Source organism: Protopterus annectens, chromosome 3.part1, assembly GCF_019279795.1.
Source record: "Protopterus annectens isolate FY-2018-M chromosome 3.part1, PAN1.0, whole genome shotgun sequence".
Taxonomy (NCBI): domain Eukaryota; kingdom Metazoa; phylum Chordata; order Ceratodontiformes; family Protopteridae; genus Protopterus; species Protopterus annectens.
In genome coordinates, this window is record NC_056732.1 from 1,746,714,438 (window position 1) to 1,746,738,085 (window position 23,648).

Below are 23,648 nucleotides of genomic sequence, written 5' to 3' on the forward strand. Positions count from 1 at the left end.
GCAAGATGTCATCTATAAGCTGAGTTTTATGAGCATGTATAGTAAAATGGTCAGCATGGGATGTACAGTGCTGGAGATGTTTAAAATCACTTCCATAAAGTTATGAAAATATGACATTTTCCATGTATGCAAAAATGGAGTGTGATACATCCATGTTGGGGTTGATGAATGTAAGCAATGGGTGTTAGTAAAAAATGAAAATAAAATATGATGCAAAATGTGAAGACATTCTGAGATTTAAATTTTTGTTTGGTAAAGCAGTTATAATTATTAACAATATTTTTATAGCTCTGTAAATTTCTTAAAAGTTTTAGGAGGTGTAACCTTCTACAAAACATTAAGACATATGACGTTTCTGTTAGTGGCTTTCTCATACACATAGTTTTGTAGATTAAAATGCTTTGAAATATTGTGAAAATATTGCAGATTATGCAATTTCACAAAACAGAATTATGCAACCCCCTCTTATCATGCATCAGCTGAAAGACCTGAAGCAGATAAACAATTCTCCCACCAGTATCTTATATCTATCTTGCACATCTACAGAGACGTAAGCCTTTGTTTGACTATAACACTAGTATTTTATGAAATATAAATATATATCATCACCAGTTTTGTTTGTGAACATGCACAACATCAATGTGCAAAAGCAGAATTGTTTTTTAATGCTACCCAGAGGAGTTAAGTAACAATCTTCTTCAAAAAACTAAGGCATAAAATGCACCAGACAACATTGTGACACCCAGAGTTTCTGAGTGCCTAGCAGGCCCCACACTACTCATCTCTATAAGTTTTTTTTACACAGACTTAGTAGAAGCCCCTTCTTGAAAATCTGACCTGTCCTCGCCCTCACACCCACCCCACCCCACTGCAAAGCTGGCTGTGCTTAAAATGCATAAAAGGTCCATACAGATGGTGTTCATTAATTCTTTTTTGTTGCTCACAATTAAACCACAGATGTCTGCACAGAAGGTTGATATAACTTGTGAATCCTAAAGACAGTGAGCGGTTATTATTTCTTTAACTTTATTGATAAGCATACCTCAATATTTTGCACAGAAGATTGTAAAATCTTGGCTAGGGGCAACATATTACTCAGGAGCAACGGGCTGGAATACATTCCCACTTTAAAGTATCAAACATGTATAACAATGGCTATCTTTCTGGAGTAGGGGTAAGGAGACATGCTGTGTATATACATCTGACAGCAACAAGTAGAAATATGGTCATGTAACCATTTGTTCTTTCATTTCAGTCTCATTTTGACCAGTAGCATAGAAAGGGTGAGGTGAAGGGGGAAATCGACTCAGGCATAGCCGGCTTTAGGCATAGGCCAACTAGGCAGCTGCCTAGGGTGCCGGTCTAGCAGGGACACTTTTCCAGCATTTATTCGGGGTAGTTAGACCAGGATGGGGGTACAGAGTAGTGTGGTGGGGGCACCGTAGAGCCCTTTTGCCTAGGGCACCTGTTGACCTAAGGCCGCTCCTGGACTCAGGTACTAGCTTAGCAAGGATGACATTCAGATAAAATAAATACTGAAAGTTTTTCTTTTTTTAATTTACTTTAACAGCAAAGCTGTACTTCTTGCCTGTTCCCTGCCCCCATTAGGCATCACCTTACAAGGACATCTGTTCATCCCCATGTTTTATATAAGGAATGAGCCTCAGGCTTCTGATTGGATAGATGGGTGGAGGGGCGGGGTAGAAAAGACAGTAACTGATCTTTAGTACCCACAGCAAAAAAGCAATGGTATGTACATACATACCTGTTCTGTTCTGTTTTCTTTGTTGAAATTAGTAGGACAGTGAGTATAGAATAAGGAATAATGTTCTCTTAGACAACCTTTAAGGTTCATCTGGTTTGTAAAGCCATTTAACTTCTTGGCTTGAAATGTTAGTTTTATTTTATCATTTTTAGAAGTATCATTGCCTGATAATAGGCAGTTAAAATCACCTTTTGCTATAGTTTCCCCTTTTGCATTTAAAGTAATCAGGTCCAGATATTTGTCAACATATTTAGTACTCAGTCCTGGTATCCAGTATATATTAATCAAAGTATAATACTTCCTATTGATTTCCAAAATAACCATGCTTAGCATCCCATCTTTATCTGAAATTAAATTGTATCTATAATTCTTGGCTTAGTGTAAGTATTTTCCATAGAATAAGAGTGCCCCTGCTCTTAGTCTTAAAACATGAATCAGCCAGAATGGTATAGCCATTAAATGAGTATTTTGTATGTCTTTTTTTAATAGATGGGTTTCCTGTAAATAGATGATCTGCGCTTTATGCATTTTGATATATTTAAGCAAACCAGCTCTTTTGACATTATTGCTCAAACCATTAATATTTAATGATAAACATTTATAAGCCATTGACTATAATGTGTATGTTGTTACTTACTGAAAGACCTTTCTTCCATGTTGACTTGAAATCTACTGAAATCTACTTATCATGGATGTATAATGTGTATTAAGCACTACTTTCAAAAACCCAAAACTATTTACAAACACATACATGAAACATAAAGTTTCTGCTTTAGTTAAAACTTAACTAAACCATCCATCCACCACCTCTCCAATACCAAATGACTCAAATTATCCATCTCTGCTTAGAATATAGTATAAAAACAAAAAAGAAAAGCATTATGAAAGCAAATAAAGAAATCTGAATCCATGAAATATATATTAGAATGAGAGTGTCCAATATATCTGAAGCTATATGAATATGTCACATATGATAATAGCACCTCTAATATGTAGATGTATCAGAAATACACATCAGATCAAAGTACATATAAACATTAGAAGCTGAAGGCTAAGAAGATTGTCAATATTTCCAAGTCTTTTCAAGAAACATCAGATGTGTTAACCATTTTGTCAGTCATCTAACATTTTTCATGTAAGTAGCTGTTGAATATATATATATATATATGTATATATATATATATATATATATATATATATATATATATATATATATATATATATAAACACTTATTACAAAAAAAACCTCACAGCCCTCTGTTTAGTTACTAATGGTTTAGTTATGCAACATAAGTCCAATGTTAATATGCATAATGACTTTTCTAATGCAGTTCCTACTTCATTTGATGTCATTTAGTTACTAAAACTGTCATTCAATCTGCAGGATGTATTCATCTATAAAAGACCATAGGTATTTTCAAAGGAGTTTTATCAGAACAAATTATTTACCATTTAAAGTATCTAAGTGAAGGATAACAGAAATTCAAGAGTAAAAAAAAAGTTAAATGCCAAAAAATGTATAGTCATACCCTTCGGGAAAAACAAGGTAACCCCAAGCTACCATATAGGTGGCAATCCACTAAGCACAGAAGAGGTTATCAGGGACCTGGGGACCCAGGTTGGCAGTGGCCTTTCTTTTGACACTCACATTGCTAAAGTGGTTAGAAAGACCTTCTACATTGCCCACCTGATCATGAAGGGATTCACATCCAGATCAAGTGAGGTCATTGTTCCCCTGTACTCTTCACTTATCAGACCAGTGATCGAGTACAATGCCCCATTCGGGATGTATCTCACCCGACACCTGCAGCAATTGGAGAGACCCCAAAAGTTCCTCACCAAAAGGATAAAGGGATTCCAAAATCTGTCATATGCTGCCAGACTGAAGAAACTCCAACTCTATTCAGTCGCATACCGTCTGCTCAGAGGTGACCTGTGCCTGACATACAAGGCCATGTCCAACCCCAATTAATGGACATGCTCCACCTCAAAAAATCCAAATCTACCAGATCCACTAGAGCAAGCGACTTAAACCTTAGCACGGATATAAATAAGACATGCTGGAGGGATAGATTTGTCACTCAGAGACTCCCTATGCTGTGGAATAAAATCCCGGACCATGTGAGGCAGAGCACCTCGCTGGCTCTGTTCAAGAGAAATCTTGACCAGTGGATGGGAGATCGTAGGTTTACCCCGGGAATCATCTCTGTGTCACTGCTGGACAGAGGCACAACAAACTAATGGGCACAATATTTTTTAACATAAGGGGTGGCGTAAGCCACAAAACTTTGGGCTAGGCTTATAAATGCCTTAGGGCAGATAGCCTAGTATAAACCTATGAACCTATGAACCTAAGAATTCTAAATACAGACATTTAAAAAGTTCAAAAGGTCAAGTGATAGCATCACTGATGTTTCCTCAAGCCGCAGCTTCATAAACTTGTTAAAAAGCATCTAAATAGGCTCATGCACAGCAGAGGTTGTCTCTAGTGAGGAAAAAAGCATTTTCGGTGGGAAATCAAATCTTGAAGCTTTTAGAGTTTACAGAAATCAAAAAAAAAAAAAAAAAGAAACACTCAGAGCTGCCCTGTCAGTGGATGTTATGAATCTCCACAATGAGAACAGGCCCACAGGCCACCAGTTTTCTCACAAAACATCGACATCATGAAAAAATTAACCCTTTCATATAAAACAGCTATTTAGAAGTTCCATCAGCTGCCTCAAATCAGAAATAATTTTATAACATTTCAATCAGAGGAAAAAAAAGAGCCTCTATATATATATATATATATATATATATATATATATATATATATATATATGGGTCCCCTTCACATGGTCGACAGTTCAAATGATCGACACTCATTTGGTCGACAGTTCATTTGGTCAACAAGCAGATTTGTCCCCTTCCCCAATGTTGTGCAACCCTGGAGTTGATATATATAGTTAAGGGGTGTGTGGGGGGGCACAGCCCCCCACATTGGGGGGGGTGGCGAAGCCCTCCAACTAAAATGCTTGTCGATCAAATGAACTGTCGACCATTTGAACTGTCAACTATGTCAGGTAGACCCATATATATATATATATATATATATATATATATATATGTGTGTGTGTGTGTGTGTGTGTGTGTGTGTATATATATATATATATATATATATATATATATATATATATATATATATATATATATATATATATATCTATATATATATACATATATATATATATCTATATATATATATATATATATATATACTTATACTTAGCCATCTATAAAACACCATTAATGTACTGTATTAATGTTTATATGTGTCTAAACAAAGAGTCTAAAACATCTACTTAGAAACACTAATCAGAAACATACTCCCAGATTCAGCAAGTCCTGCACAGTGTGCAGGAACAGTGCAGGAGCTCCAGCAGGCAATATGTCCGCTGTTCGATTCAGGAATAAGCTGCAGGGATGTGCACAAATGCTCCTGCACTATTCCTGCACGGATGCAGCTCCAGTATGCAAATTACCCCATTTGCAGGTGAAAACCATGCAAATGAGGTGAATTTGCGAACCAGGAAGCTGTCAGCCGGCCATGCAGGACTAGTGTAATCTGCAGAAATGTACTCGGTTAATAACCGAGTACATTTCTGCAAAATACAAAATGGAGCCATGACAGCTACAAATAAAGGGTGTATATAATGTGTAAAGCATGCCAATAGCCAAATATATTGCCATTGGCATGGAAAACAGTTAAAAAAAAAATAATAACTTTCGGCTGTTTAAGTGTAGTGCAGCTGTGCGCAAATGGGATCGGGCAAAAAAAAAAATCTGAAATAAGCATTTTAACCAAAATCACTATTTTCCCATTATACTCAATGGCAGGCAGAAGATAACATGGCCAGTGAATAGTGGTTGCTAAGGGGGGAGGCTCAGTGTGGGACCTGTAACTATGCATCAGTAGGCAATCCTATGCAAATGAGGGGAATGATACTGAATCCCAGATTTCCCCTCAATGCTAGTCAGCACCCAATAGTATAAGTGCAGGAATAGCTTGGTGCAAGCTGAGGAGTTAGCTGACATCATGGGGGGGGGGGGTGTGACAGGCATACTGTAAGCGGATTGGAGCTGTGTGGCTCGGGTTTACAAGGGTGTGTGTCTGAGGCTGCCTAGCACTCTTTACATTGCCTAAGCAGGTGTGCACGTGCACTGGGGTTTAAAGGGGAAAAAAAACAGGAAATAGCAGATCTCTGCACATTTGAGCACTGTGTTTGCACGGTGCACCCCTGGGCTTAAACAGAAAGGCAATAGGAAGGGAAAACATCAGTAGGAAGGTAATCTAGGAGAACTAGCATAGCTGTCAGGTGAAATGTATTAGAATCAGCCAATTACACAGGCAGCAACCCAGTCCAGCACAGAACACTAATATAAAGTATGCAAACACCTTTCCCTCTGTTTTTCCCACATACTCTACACTACCGGTGTATACATGTGGGGGAATTTTTAACAAATGAAAACAACAAAATGATAGGGGCTGCAGCAGCTATCATACATATGGAAAAGGCTGAGGGTGCTGAGGATGAGAATGCTGTTGACCAACCCACAGTGAGGAGATGGAGAAGAGTGTACAGACCTGGAGTAACCTACCAAGGGCTACATGAGCTGGAGATACTGGAGCACTATAGGGTGGACAGCAAATTGTTGAGCTGTGCCGGCCATGCCTGACACACAGAACTAACAGAAAGGACCCACCCAGTGGATACCAAGGTATGTGTAGGTCTAAGAATACTAGCCACAGGTACCTTCCAAAGGCCAACTGGGGATATCATGGGGATCTCACAGGCATCAGCATCCAGGGTACTCCACCAGTTCCTGGATGCCATGTCAGCACATGCCGGTGAGCACATATATTTCCCCAACACCCGTGAGGCATTGGCCAGCAATATGCGTCTCTTCCACCAAATAGAATACTCTGAGGTAGTGGGTGCTATAGACTGCACGTACATACACATCAGAGCACTACCTGGTGAGCGGGGTAGGGTCTACATAAACCGCAAGGGCTTCCCTTCCATCAACTGCCAGGTCATGTGCGATGCCCAGGGCATTATAATGAATGTGTGTGCTGGCTGCTCTGGAAGCTATCACAATTCCCACATCTGGCATCTGATGCTGCTTTACCAGGGATTTGTCAATGGGGACATCCCTTATGGTCACCTAGTGGGGGATGCTGGTTACATACTGGAGCCGTGGTTGATGACACCCATCAGAAATGCGTGCACACCCAAACAAGAACTCCATAATGAGATACACGCACAGACCAGAATCGTAATAGAGCATGTTTTGGGGATGCTCAAGTCATGGTTCCGGTACCTGAACACATCCGGGGGAGCTTGCAGTACTCACCAGCTACATGTGCAGAAATTGTCATCATATGTGCCATGCTACACAATATCATCCTGTGGAAACAGCTGCAGCAGGAACAGCACGCGGCAGGGCCACACAGCCCCCCACCATTGCCAAGGCCTGCACAGGCACAGAGTGACTTGGAGGAGGAACAACCTGAGCCTGCCCCACTAGGTAGAAGGAGGGATGCCCAGTATGCCCTGGCCTTGGAAAAGAGGCAACACATAGCACATACACTGACACAGTAGGGACCCAGGGAATGACACCTCTCTATGACTTGCACATACAGTAAAAGGGATGCCAAACTTGACACTACCTGTGCTCAACCATGTATAGGGGGTGTACTATGTGCATCCGACATAGGCAGCCCTCCAGCACCATCCTCAGTACTGGCACACCCACAAGGTGAGTCACTCTTCTTACCAATTGCTGAATGGAGTCGTATGTGTTGTTACTTGTATCTATGGTATGGATGTGAGCATGCAAGAGAATCAAGTGGCTGAATGGGATGCCAGCAGATAGTAGACATCTATAGTGGCAACATGAGATCTGTAACAAATACTGGTGTCACCACAGTAGCCAGTACTACACATGGTGACAAAACCCACTGCAGGAAATGTGCTGGGCCACATATGTGTCCATATGACACAAACATGCCAGTCAGGGAAGTTCACATACCCAACAACAGTGTCAGCCAGCAGGACAGGTGTAGACAAACACAAACAATAGCTGTGTTAAGGCCTCTGAATAATAGCTATGAGTAACCTTCCCCTCGGCCTACACAGACAGACTACATCAGGTCAGGCAGTGGGATGTTAGTTCTGAAGGGTAAAAAGTCAGAAACTGATATATAGGTCAATCAAACTTTTAAGACCTGTAGTACACTGATATGCCTCTAGCCAGCATGATAGGTTAGAATACAGAATGAAATGGAGTACCTGCTATACCAGTACAGTCATAGCAAACATGTACAAGTGTCAGGTGTGTCCCCCAATCCTATGTAGAAATGTAGTAACAGTCTGGTGTGCCCCCCCCCCAATCTGATGCAGAAACGTTGTAACAGTCAAGTGTGCCCCCCATCCTATGTAGAAATGTAGAAACAGTCAGGTGCACCCTCACTCCTATGTAAAACTGTAGAAACAGTCGGGTGTGCCCCCAATCCTATGTAGAAATGTAGAAACAGTCAGGTGTGCCCCCCCAATCTTATTTCGAAATGCAGTAACAGTCTGGTGTGCCCCCCCCAATCTGATGTAAACATGTTGTAACAGTCAGATGTACTCCCCCCAATCCTATGTAGAAATGTAGAAACAGTCAGGTGTGCCCCCCCCAATCCTATGTAGAAATTTAGAAACAGTCAGATGTGCCCCCCAATCATATGTAGAAATGTAGAAACAGTCAGATGTGCCCCCCAATTCTATGTAGAAATGTAAAAACAGTCAGATGTGCCCCCAAATCCTATGTAGAAATGTAGTAACAGTCAGGTGTGCCCCCACAATCCTATGTAGAAATGTACAAACAGTCAGGTGTGCCCCCCAATCCTATGTAGAATTGTAGACACAGTCAGGTCTGCCCCCCATCCTATGTAGAAATGTAGAAACAGTCAGGTGTGCCCCCAAATCCTAGGTAGAAATGTAGAAACAGTCAGGTATGCCCCCCCCAATCTGATGTAAACATGTTGTAACAGTCAGATGTACTCCCCCCAATCCTATGTAGAAATGTAGAAACAGTCAGGTGTGCCCCCCCAATCCTATGTAGAAATTTAGAAACAGTCAGATGTGCCCCCCAATCATATGTAGAAATGTAGAAACAGTCAGATGTGCCCCCCAATTCTATGTAGAAATGTAAAAACAGTCAGATGTGCCCCCCAAATCCTATGTAGAAATGTAGTAACAGTCAGGTGTGCCCCCCCATCCTATGTAGAAATGTAGAAACAGTCAGGTGTGCCCCCCAAATCCTAGGTAGAAATGTAGAAACAGTCAGGTATGTCCCCCCAATCCTATGTAGAAATATAGCAACAGTTAGGTGTGCCCCCCTCCAATCTGATGTAGAAATGTAGTAACATGTAAGTGTAGGTATAATACCAGTGGAGCGCAGATGACCTGAGGTGGCGAACGTAGCAGGATAGATTGTAGCATTTGTGCAATATGCAGGTATGCGTGTGTTAGGTTGGTGTGTGTTACATATTGTGTGAGAGTTGTTAGTATGTATGCATGGTGAGGTTTGACCTGGTGGCCCTTGCCCAGTACTGCCGATGACAGGGCCAAGTCCTTACAACTGCAGTGCCAAACACAATGCTCCACAGTATAACACATTCTAGCAGTAAGCCATTGTAAATGTATGGAGGTAATATGTGTCACCATCTGAAAGAAGGACATGGCATGGCTGTTGGGCCAGATATGCAAGCAGTACACAGGGGAAGGTACCCCAGACAGACAGTGTATAATGTGTAACCATGAAGTGGACACACCTTTGTTATTGTACATACAGGTTTGCATCACATTATCTGGCCTTGTAGTAGGTAATACCGATGTTGTCTGGCCAAATACTCGCAGATCACAAAGGTCATAGGAATGATGTATTGAGAAACAGCTGATGTCCCCACACAAGCCAGCATAACTGGAATGCCCCATGCATATCTGTGAGTCAGATGCAAGTAGTGTCCATACCCAGCTCACCCAACCACCATCCACAGGTACCTCTCCGGTCTTATCCCTGCTGTTGGGAATGAGTACAATATGACCCCCACCTGTGTATGGCAATAACGAAAGAATGCAGCATGCAGTGCAGGTGTCCCATGCAGGTGTGTCCCTAGATGTAAGCAGCAACCTGCCAGCATCCACACCACCTGATCAATACTGATAGAAAGTATTGGCATGAACACCTAGCACATCTACCCTGTCACCCCAGGGGAATATACTGTATGGCAGTCTGGTACTGTAGGACTGACAGAATGCAATGGCCTGCTACAGCTGGCCTGCATCACTACAAAATAGCCTACAGTCCTCTGCCAAAGGCCTGCATCTCACCCGTACTGCCAATGTATGTTATGTCATGGACACCCAAATAACAACATAACACAGTCTACAGAACCCATATGCGAGGCCATGTGGACAAACCACAGTAACATGTCCACCATGTCCCAATGCATGAACTGTGGACCAACACCAATACACTGCTGTGATGAGGTGATAACTATAGGGGAAGTATCAGAGAATGTTTTCATAATGTATGGAAGAGGATAGAATAATGAGGGGTGGGAGCATGGGCAGCATCGAATGTGTAAAGTCCGAAAAACAGCCGTGTGTACATACTATCCCTGGCTACAAGCACAAGAATAGGTGGCTACAAACATGCCCATACACCACAATAGGGGTAATGTCCTGACTTCTGACCCCTGCCTCTGGGTAACCTGTGTGAATCTGTACAGCTGTGAGGTATTGCCACAGCAAGATAAGGCCATACTGTCATGTCAATGGATGTACAAGTATGGGATCTTCTGCCACCACTGTACCAAGGTGCTGAACTGGTTACACAGACCTAGCAGCAAGTGACTACAGCTCCCCCTCCAGAATGTAATTAGTTTGAAGGAATATGTAGGTGCTTGACCACAATACTGGACACAGCTGCATTCACCCTGTGTTCCCCCAGGACATCACTGCGAGCAAAAATGTCTACCTGACAGTACTTGAGGACTTAAAACATCACAGTGTATAACAATACACATGTCTGAATATCTCTGCTAACACCAGTACCATGTAGCAGAAGCAGCATAGACACAATTACCTACAGTACTCACTATCCCTTGCCCAGTTTGACCCCATATTGCCAACTGATCTACAGATATCCTGCAGAAACAGTTTGCTAGCTGTAGGTGTAGACCACAAAAGTCTGCACTGGAGTACAGTCTACCTGGAATGGATCCACACATTTAATACAAAAGGGCATACTGTGCATGCTACCACACTTAGAGAAATGTAGGCAATGTCAGACAACAACATACTGAAAGGTCATACCGGGCATGTTCACGCACTTAAACAAATTAAACCCATGTCTGGCAACAACAGTGGACCATACATATCTGACAGTTGCAGATGTTAGTGCATACACTCCTCAGTATGCACCAGTCATGCTTTGCACACACATTGGATAGGAATACAGACATATATCCAAGGACAACACACAATAATATGAGTACACATACATAGATGTGTGGAAGAGAGAGACAATGACAAAGAGTCTTCCATCATGAGGCCTGTCCTGCCCAGCACACAGCCAAACGGTTACAACCACATGATGTGTAAATGTCACTTACCATAGAAATTAGCCACTGGTATCCCTCAACATTATAGACTCTGTGGTGCAAGTGCTAACTGTGCAACATGACTGCAAGGCAGTAGTCATCTAGCAATTGTATACATGTACCTGCAGAATATAAACCTGTGTGTGCCTGAGTGTGGTGTGTCTACCTCTAGATGAATGGGTTATGGCCCATGCACACACACTGCCCTCCCCAGAGTCCTACTATGGCAAACCTGCTGATGTCATTCACTTTGAAATACATCTTTGGGGAAGGAATACCACAGTATTCTCGATGGTGCATCCTATAACTGCATAATGCTGTAGTGTGATAAACTAGTTAGGTAAGAGTTCTAATCCCAGACATGGCAACTGTGTGTTTGTCTGTGTAGAGAACAATGCTTTTTAGGCTAGTCACACCCACTACAATTCAAATGCCCTACTTTAGCAAGCCTGCTGATGTCATTCACTTTGAAATACACCTTCGGGGAAAAAGTATTCCAGTAATCTATGTGACGTGTCTTATAACTACATAATGCTGTAGTGTGATAAACTTGGTAGGTAAGAGTTCTAATCCCAGACATGGCAACTGTGGGTGTGTGTGTCTGTGTAGGGACCCATGCTTTTTAGGCTAGTCACACCCACTACAATTCAAATGCCCTACGTTGGCAAGCCTGCTGATGTCATTCACTTTGAAATATACCTTTGGGGAAGACGTAGCCCAGTAATCTCTGTGGCATGCCCTATAACTGCATAATGCTGTAGTGTGATAAATTAGTTAGGTAGGAGTTTTAATCCCAGACATGGCAATTGTGTGTGTGTGTGTGTGTGTGTGTGTGTGTGTGTGTGTGTGTGTGTGTGTGTGTGTGTGTGTGTGTGTGTGTGTGTGTGTGTCTGTGTAGGGAACAATGCATTTTAGGCTAGTCACACTCACTATAATTTAAAGGCCCTACTTTGGCAAGCCTGGTGATGTCATTTGCTTTGAAATACACCTTTGGGAAAATAGTAGCCCAGTAATCTCTGTGGCGCATCCTCTAACTGCACAATGCTATAGTGTGATAAACTAGTTAGGTAGGAGTTATATTCCCAGACATGGCAAGTATGGATGCTTGTGTGTTTATTTGACTTTGTAGGGAGCAATGCTTTTGAGGCCATTCACAGTCACTACAACCTCCATTGCCCTTCTTTGGCAAGCCTGCTGATGTCATTCCCAGTGAAATACACCTTTAGGGAAAGAGTACTCCAGTAATCCCTGTGGTGCATCCTATAACAGTGTAATGCTGTAATGTGATATAGTAGCTCGGTAGGGGTTCTATTCCCAGACATGGCAAGTGTTGATGTTTGTGTGTTTGTTTGCCTGTGTAGGGACAATGCCTTTTAGGCCTTTCACAGTTACTACAACCTCCATTGTACTTCTTTGGCAAGCCTGCTGATGTCATTCCCAGTGAAACACACATTTTGGGAAGGAGTACTCCAGTAATCCCCTTGGTCCGTCCTATAACAGTGTAATGCTGTAGTGTGATATAGTAGCTAAGTAGGGGTTCTATTCCCAGACATGGCAAGTGTGGATGTTTTTCTGTTTGTGTGTTTGTCTGTGTAGGGATCAATGCTTTTGAGGCCATTTACAGTCATTACAACCTCCATTGCCCTTCTTTGGCAAGCCTGCTGATGTGATTCCCAGTGAAATACACCTTTGGGGAAGGAGTACTCCAGTAATCTCTGTGGTGCATCCTATAACCATGTAATGCTGTATTGTGATGTAGTAGCTTGGTAGGGGTTCTATTCCCAGACATGGTAAGTGTGGATGTTTATTTGTCTGTGTAGGGAGCAATGCTTTTGAGGCCATTCACAGTCACTACAACCGCCATTGCCCTTCTTTAGCAAGCCTGTTGATGTGATTCCCAGTGAAATACACCTTTGGGGAAGGAGTACTTCAGTAATCTCCATGGTGCATCCTATAACAGCACAATGCTGTAGTGTGATATAGTTGCTCGGTAGGTGTTCTATTCCCAGACATGGCAAGTGTGGATGTTTCTGTTTCTGTGTGTGTTTGTTTGTGTAGGGAGCAATGTTTGTGAGGCCATTCATGGTCACTACAACGTCCATTGCCCTTCTATGGCAGCCTGCTGATGTCATTCCCAGTGAAATACACCTTTGGGGAAGGAGTACTCAAGTAATCTTCATGGTGCATCCTATAACAGCGCAATGCTGTAGTGTGATATAGTAGCTTGGTAGGGGTTCTATTCCCAGACAAGGCAAGTGTGGATGTTTGTGCGTGTGTTTGTTTGCCTGTATAGGGAGCAATGCTTTTGAGGCCATTCACAATCACAACTACCTCCGTTGCCCTTCTTCGGCAAGCCTGCTGATGTCATTCCCAGTGAAATACACCTTTGGGGAAAGAGTTGCCCAGTAATCTCTGTGAGCGTGTCCTATAACTGCGTAATGCTGTAGTGTGATAAACTAGTTAGGTTGGAGTTCTAATCCCAGACTTGGCAACTATGAAACTCAGTGTATGTCTGTGTTTGTCATTCATATACTGTGTGGAGGTGAGTGTGTAACAACTGGGCTCATTATGGAGTGTGTTTTGCAAATTTCTTATATGGTGGGCCTATTATATGTCACAATGTCCACTTTACAAGGATAACATATGTCAAATACCCAAGAGGCTGGGGTGACAATCCATACCCTTACATGTGACATCAAGGCCTGGAGAACAAAGTAAGCAACCCATGTATTACCCAGAGAACACTCTCAATGCATGTCTCATACACAAATGCACTTGCATAAGCAACAACCTCTATGTTGGTAGTACCCTGCATATTGGCCACATATAGTAACCATGGTGTGATTGCAGTGGACTACAGAGGGCATGGCACCCTGTCTCATCACAACAATAGGTACATAATTGCAGATGGTGCGCCTTCACTATGTTCCCCACTGGACACCTACAACCACTATGGTGTCATCAAATGTGACCCACAAAGGACATACCATGCCTTCAACACATTCCCTGTATGGGCAGATGCCATTCACACCAGAGAATACATTTATCATGAGGGTTGGGAGGGTGGCCTAATGGTTAAGGTGTTTGCCTTGCAAACACAAGGTACAGGGTTTGAGTCTTACAAGGGATAATTGGCTAGGCTTAAAATGGCTCGCAAGGGCAGTTAGCTTAGTACTAATCTATGAACCTATGAACCTATGATATCAATGTAGTTGCAGGGTCAACCTGAAGTCCATTACCAGTTCCCACCACATGAGGCCAGGACTGGCACATCTGCTGATAACAATCTGTGTACACAACATGGGCAAGACACCCCAGGTACAGTTCCACATGTCACTGAACATGGATGTGGGACGTGTGCACATCCCAGACACCATCTATATCATGGACTATAGAACACATACATGGCAAGCATTGCACAGCTCTGGCCACACACAACAGTACCCCAGGTGACTGGATGGTGAATGCAATACACACCTGTGTGGGCCAATCCAGACACTACACCCCTGAGCCACACTGCAGACCATTGTCATGTGGCATGATGCCAAGGTATACCCCTCACCTAGCCTTGTATAGCCTTCTGGCACAGTCAACCACTACACACCCATGAAGCAATGCACCCATGCATGTCAGTACTGGCACCCTGTGTCTGTGTGTGTGGAGTATGATGCTTTCGACCACATTCACACTCACTACAACTCCCATTGGCCTTCTGATGCATGCTGTCTGATGTCAGACACCTTCACATACCCTTTTCCCAGATAACATCCAGATACCCCTGTGGTGCATGTGATACCTGCACATTACTGTATTGCAGCAAACTAGCTAGTTAGGAATTTTATTCCTGACCCTGCCAAGTGTGTCAGTGTGTGTGAGTCACTGAGAGAGTGTGGCTGTGTTGATGTTGACATTTGTTCATGTGGACAGGCAGGTGTACTACACCTACCTTATCACTGCTATATCACTGTTGCAGATGTCACTCACCATCTGATATACCTTTGGACAACTCCCCAACATGTAAGCTATGTGGCGCATGTGATAACTGTATAGACATGTGACAGCAATACATAGTCAGGGGTTTGAAACCCTGTACTGGTAAGTGTGTGACACAAACATGCTTAGGTTTTACTCTCCCACCCCCTCCCTGACTTACTTTGTCTCTGTCTGTCTATCTCACTCCCGCTCTGGTGGATGTGGAGAAATACACCTGCTTTGCTTAGGCAGCAGCTTGTATTTTGTAAGTGATGCTCGTGATCAGCTGATGGCCTTTGCACAAATTGCAGTCCCCCTCTAGCTGATTGCATGTGGAACAGCTGTGGTAACATTCCTATAGTCAACTGCATGGGTTCACACTCTAATACCTTACAACATCATGTTGGTGTTGGGCCTTTTCATTCACTATGAGCAGGACCTATATTTGGTGTTTGGCAAACAGCATCACAGATGGATTTGTACAGGCAACCTATGTTTGGCTGGCACTGACATGTCTGGCTAGCTGTGTTATACCTAGTACATATAGGAGACAACACCCTGTACACATCACATGCCATGGGTACCTCCACTACACTACCACAATCAACAGAACATGCTTGGGTACAGGTCTCCATCACAGACACTAATCATGTGTTGTAAGACATGTTGCATACATGTCAACTGGATCACCTCAATGGCCATTCGCAGGAGGCACCCAGAGGATTGGCTGATGCATGTCACTCTCACCCTGAGGGTCACCACAGTGGTGCCTGTCAATAGATTGCCTGCTGGCACATGGCAGGTGGCATGATACAACTGCACACACATCCCCTACACAACCCATCTTTCCATGGACAATAGCCTGGTACACACCTATGACCACCTGCAGCGATGCACTCCAGTACTGACACGTGTATATGAGTACAGGATAGCAGTGTCTGTGTGTTAATACACCTGTAGTTGGGAATACCATGAGGGCCTTCACAACCACCTCAACACCCATTGTCATAGTAAGATGTGGCTGCTGGCGTATCAGGCATTACATGTACCCTGTTATGCTCCTCTCCCGAATGGCTACATGAGCCTTGCAGTAGCAGCACAATAGTGTTGTACAAATGGGTCGATAGGTATGGGATACCCATTGAGTTCTGGCAAGTGTGTGTATGTGTGCATGTCTGTACATCTGTAGGGTACAGCATTCTGAGGCTACAAACTCCTATTACAATACGCATTGCCACACAGTAGTATGGATAGTGTTGTTGCTGCCCATAGGTGAGGCATGACAATGCAACACCCTACTATGCCTGTGGCATGTGCATTAGATGCATATCCCTTTAATTCCACTGTTGGGATATACAAGGGGTTGTATCGCAGTCGTAGGCAATGTGTGATGGTGGGTATGTCAGAGTGTCATCATAGGTTCCAGTAAGTACAATATCCATTGTGGGATGTGGGTGCTGTGTACACTGTCATTACACCATGGTGCACCCGGTATATCTCCCATGTACCACTGTATGGTGACCACTGTCACCCTCAACCATACAGGTAATTAATACCACAATCCAGCCCAGTTATCCATGTGCTGTGTGCAGCCTACCTGTAACACATTGGTCACACTGACAAGTTAGTTAGCACCAATAGGCCCAGGTCTCTCGGATGTGTGTCTGCCTGTTATGTATCTGTTAATGTGTATATGATGGTATGTCACACTATGATTGTCCATATACAACCATTACATTCCCCATTACCATACTGTACATGTCTGGGGATGTTCTGCATGTAACATGTAACCTGGAACACACCTCACCCTACATGCTGTGTGGTGTGTGCAATGAAAGCCAAACATTTCAGTAGCACTACATATCTAGGTAGTGGTTTAGTCCCAGTGTTGCCAAGTAAGAGTGCGAGTGTATGTGGGTGGGTCTACATCAGGTTGCTCATTATACATGTCCCAGTGGGTCACCTGTCCATGTGGCACAGGCAATAACTGTTATACAAACCTGTGACATGTGTTCAACTCTATCCCAGATATGTCACAACCATGGTGTCACGACAGTGCCATACACCTTGTGGAATATGACTGCAGACCATCCTCCTGCTGACACATGTACACCTATGACACAAATGGATAACATTATGGAGACCACAATCACCAGTGTTACTAACAGCTATAATGCATCATTGCTGGACAGCTACACTACCTGACATGTAAGGATTAAACATTACTCCTGACAACATGTTACATTGCAGTACATTGGTACACTGCAGTGCAGTAACCGTGTGCATCAGAACCATATTAGCCTGTCCCTGCATCGATGTTATGGATGACAGGGATGTGGCACAGGTATCATCATATGCACAGGGTGTGTTGTTGGTTTGCCAGAGACTGAGGGTGGGCCATATATTTGACACCATGCATGTGGATGAGGGGTGTAATTAGTTGAAATGGGTGTGGTGATGTGGTGTGTGTAGGTATGAGGTTGCCCTAGGTGTGTTTGTTTAGTGTGCGGGTATGCATGCACACAGTTCTGGCATGTGGCTGCCCTATACAGGTGTTTTTTGGACAGCTGCAGACCATACTTAGCAGGGTGTGCAGTTCACCTCCTCTGGCCACAGACATGCGGACTGTGCCTGCCAGGGGTTCCATGGGCACATCCAGGTACAGGCCTCGATGTGCTACTCTCCCCTGATGACAGATGTCCACTGGAACCAGGTCCCTCCTGGGACTGGCCAGGGCCACTTGCACCTGGCCTGCTGTGGTGTGGTGTGGTGCAGACAGTGCCCCCCCCTGCAGTGCTGGGGCTGGTACTGCCACTATGAGAGTGCCTTGGTGTCCTAGCACATCCATGTTGAATGCCAGCTGTTGGTGTTGCTGGCCTACGTCCACGCAGCCATCGCCGCACTCCCACCACATGTTCAAGCACAGACAAACCTCGGTCAATGAGGCCCACCATCTCTCCCAACCGTCTATCCATGACCTCGATATAATCACGGAGGGCACCATACAGTTCATGGAAGTTGTCACTTGCAGATGTAAGAGCAGCCCTCTGCAGCCTGAGGCCCTGTCTGGTGTACAGTTCCATACGTGCCTACGCTGCCATGACAGTCTGAAACATGCACCTGGTGGTACCAGTTGTGGTGCTTCTGCCAGAGGCATGATGACCAGCGCCCCTACCACGAGCACCCCAGTACATCTGCCTATGTGGTGCCCTGCCATACATCCAGCTATGCGTGCTGTGACCAGACACAGTAAGCATAGATACCACAGTCTCCTGTGCACTGCGATCAACCACTAACTGTCCCTCTGCTATGGCCACTGGCAATAGGGTATGTATAAGCACTATAACTGTGTGTGGGGTTGGGGTGGCTAAGAGGGGGATGTCAAACAATGGCACAGTTTCGGCCTCTAACAATCCCGCCAGTGTCTCAACAGTACTGTCATGATCTGCAGTGTCTGTATGGACACCGACTTCAGATTGCATGCAGGAGGGACCCAGACCCACCTCGCCACCTGTGGGGAAAACAAGAAATGCACTTTAAGACCTGTACAGCAGTGCATAACAGTACATACGCGCACACACACACACACACACACACACACACACACACACACACACACACACACACACACACACACACACATTCCACCTTAATACCTACCTGTCCGTGATCTAACAGACAGTCCCACATTTATCCACATAAGTTCCCCATCCTGCATCACACTTGGTAACATACACTCATTAATACCATTCATTAATGTATCATTGCTCTAAATACCTAGACGAGTGATCACAACACAAGACCTGTTACTCCATTACCTCCTTGACCTGAGTGGAGTAGGTTTTACATGGCCTCACTGCTGTCATTCAGTGTTCACCCTGTGTATGTCCGGACATCGTGAGCATGGCCCCTATATGTGAGGAGCTACTATGTTCACTCCATAATGTCACGCACTGGAGTTTCATGTGTAAGTATTGTTCAGTACATGCCAGATCTGCTGCTCAATCAACCTATCATGTGACAACTGTAATATATGGATATACTCCCTGGTGTTGTCTAGTAATTCCCCAATGCATCTGTAGTGCTGCATACGTGGGTTGTCGTTCACCTCTCTGCTGATTGCAATATTAAGGGTATACATGGTGTCTACTTTCCCTCCCAATGCATGTTTCATGCTATAGACCTTATTACACTATCAGCTGTCCTGTGATTACATGTCAGGTAAGTATTTCTGGTGTCTCATGTGTCAGTCCATGTCCATGTACTGCACGATCCCAAAGGGAAGTACTGCTGTATGAACAACCCCACAATGACACGTGCATACATGGACACCCACACAAACATGCACACATGCACACACACATCCTACATGCATCAACCCCCCTCCACTCCACCAGATTGCACTTACAGAAAAAATACCCCACCCCCCCCACACACACACATACAGGTGAGGTTGCACAAAGATAGTACACACAGTCCTCTCATTACCCATCTGTCAACATGCATAACATATAGTACTCAACAGCATGCAGTGCAGCTGTAGTCAATCCATGCTAGCAACAGTATACATGCGTGTGATGCATGGGCTGGGTTAGTAGGTGATGCCCCTTCCCCTGAAAAACACTGCACCCATGTACACAGTATTGCTGTGCACCTGTTCTGCACCCTGCCATGTATTGTGCACCAAAGCTCGCAGGTGTACAACCCATTGTTGAATGTGTAGTACTGTGTCAGTTATGTCTGCTCTAATGCTCAGAGCCCCTACACATACCTGGGATGATATGTGGACAGATGTAATTTGTGAATGCATGATGTCTGGTTTACAGATCTCAACATCAGGGGAGCATGTATGACCAATCCAATACTATTACACTGACAACCGTCAGACCATACCATGGCTATGGGGAGAGTACACACCCTTATTGATATGACGCACTCTTCCTTGATCTGCCAGAGGGCCACATCACTGCATATATTAACAGTACATGAGTCTGATATGTGACATATGTCCTATACATTTACATGCAGTGTTAGGTGTGCGGATGCTGTCCGTGATGCATACACTCCTTGTGTGCATATGTGTGCATGCCCTTATCATGACGGTTTGTTGCACCTATTATTATGTGTAGTACACTAGTCACTGTTCCTGACAGGGGTATACAGGCATGGGCCTCCTGCATTTGCCAGTGTATGGTCAGTCTGCCCTACACATGTCCCTCAACTCTGTATGATTGCAAGGTCTACTCATGTACACATCCATTAGTGTTCACACGCTGCCGTAACTATTGCTGTGGGGGTAGGGTTACATCTGCCACAGTTCCTAAACCTGACTGTGTGCAGATACAGCCATTCTTAGCATCCATAGGATCCCTGCTGCAGTGCACTGGTGTGTCATGCTGACACACCCTCCCCACCTTCAGCCTTTTTGTAGATGCTTGACAAGTATGGCCTACACATGTGCGTCAGTTTGCAGTGTCCCATACACTGAACACCATGTGTTACAGCCTAGTCCCAGCTAATAATGTGGACCACAGTAATATGTTATGCCATAGTGTAGATCTGTAACAGTTGCCATTGTAATACTGGTATATACACTTGTTGCACTGTATAAGGGTGATGTTTCACACATGTCCCTACTGTAGGCCATGTGTCCCACCATTATGTTAATCCCTGTGGACACATTTCACAATGACAGGATGTTAGTTAACTTGCAGGTGTCTGACATACCCTTCCGATACCCCATTATGGTCACCACTGAGATGCAGTGCATTTAACAGCAACAATACGTGAACATGTACAGCATGCATTATGTGTAGGTGTGTTAGATGTGTGCACGAAATATACAATAGCCATTACATGCCTGGTGTATTGGCAAGCATCAACATAAACCATACTCACCAGCTACAGGCTGCTGCCTTGGTGGTATACCAGAGGGACCTACATAAGAGTGTGAGAGATGCGATGTCAGTGGCCACAGCTGTGGCATTGCTACAGGGTGGGTGCAGCAATTACAGTACATCAACAGTACAAGTCCACAATACTACCACTTACGCACATCTATTTATAACTGCTATACAGCAACAAACTATATATATGACATGTCTGATATGCGTTATCTACCTGTACAGCTGTGGATGCATACACAACAGTGGTCTACTGATGTGACCTGTGGCCTTACTTGCACACTCCTCAGCCAGTGTGTGGGTAGCACCCACCTCCACAATGGTCTCTACCAGTTGTTGGGTGTGCAGGTGGGCAGGTCGCACAAGACTGGCAAGGAGCTCCTCAACACATGTCAGGAGAGGATGGATGGCATGACCCTCCCCTGTTGCAAGGTGATCTCCCCAGACTGCAGCAGCATGCTGATGGGCATTGTGAAGCAGGTCAGAACAATGATGCCGGACCTGCTCATAACTGCGGTTATGTAGGCCGACATCATTGACCCTGTGGACTAGATCGATCCACAGGGCAGTCCACTCCTGCTACTCATGAGCGGCCCTGCTGAACAGGACAGGATAGTGCTGGGTTAGGTAGTTCAATACAACCTCATTTTCTGCCACTGAATACGCAGGTAGGCAACCATGGGACATCTTGCCTGAAAGACATAAAGATGGAAACAGGTCTGAGCAACTCATACAGCAAGGTTACCATAGTTTTTAATAAACATCTCTGTCACCCCCCTCCCCATCATATCAGTGACAACAGACTGTTCACACAACTCAAGAGGTATGGCTACAGCTTACCTACCAGTGAGACATATATTGTATTGTACCACACGTTGTGCTATGTGTTTGTAGCCATGTTCCCTGTGTGGACACTATCATTGCTGGCCTATTACAGACTATTTCACCTGCATGCCATTGTCAGGGCCACTATGGTTCCATATATGCATGTGGTATGCTAGCTATGTGATTGCTGCACATCTGTCATTCTGTGTTATTGGGGATATCTATGCATGCTGTTGGACATGTTCTGGGATTGTGTAGACTATTACTACCCACATATGGTCTATAACAGTGACACAATATGATGTTTAGGGAATAGTTGCCAGCAGAACCAAATCTCCAACCTCATCTGGCCATGTTACCAGGCCACATCACATGTGGGACCCACCCTGGGGTCCCCTCATCTACTGGTCCAGAAATCCGGGAAAACACACAGACATGATCCTGTCACCCAAGGTCAGGTCCAGGGTCTGTTGCATAGGGGGCTCCACAGACACTTGTGGGATGTGCTACAGAACCTTGAGGCACCCAGTACACATTCACAGGGTCCACATGCTCCTCCTGCTCAGCCTCCAGGCCAGGCACCTTCAACGTCATGGACTGCTGTTGTGTGTAGCAATGGGTGGAAGCATTGTTCCCATTGTTTACATATGGGGGCTCATGGGGCTTCCACATCGCAGACCACACACACCATCCAAGGTGTTTACCCACCACATCTGTCATATCTGTCATATACCACCCCTGTAGGCTGTCCTCTATATCTACCAACCTGAACCACCTCCACAAACATACCTGCCATCCTTCCCCATATTCCCATTCCCTACTTTACAGACAAGGGCAATGTCATCCCAACAAGAGGTTCACATGTGACATACCTTTCCATCTTGCACACACTTACAGCTGTATATATATTTGTGTGTATTGCTATGTGTGCTGTTCCTTCGCACATAGCATCATAGCATGCAGCACTGTGGTGGTAATATAGGGGACATGTATTTACATACATATATGTGCGTGTGTGTTTGTATATATGTAGATATATGCATATTATATATATATATATATATATATATATATATATATATATATATATATATATACGTGTGTGTGTGTGTGTGTGTGTAGATATATATTATGTTGTATATATGCATTTATATATATGTCTACATATGGGTATCTGTATATCTATAGACATACATGTAGATATATATATATATATATATATATATATATATATATATATATATATTTTTATATATATATATATATATATATATATATATATATATATATATATATATATATATGTGTGTATACACATATATATACCGATATATGGGTTACATTCAGACATCAGGTCCACAATCTCTAACTCTCCTTCCTGCACAGCTGCACTGTTCTGCCTTGCTACAGCACAGACAGGTGCCACATATGGACACAGACTAACATTAGGGGGATATATATAGGGCCATATTGCAGATAAGCCTATTAC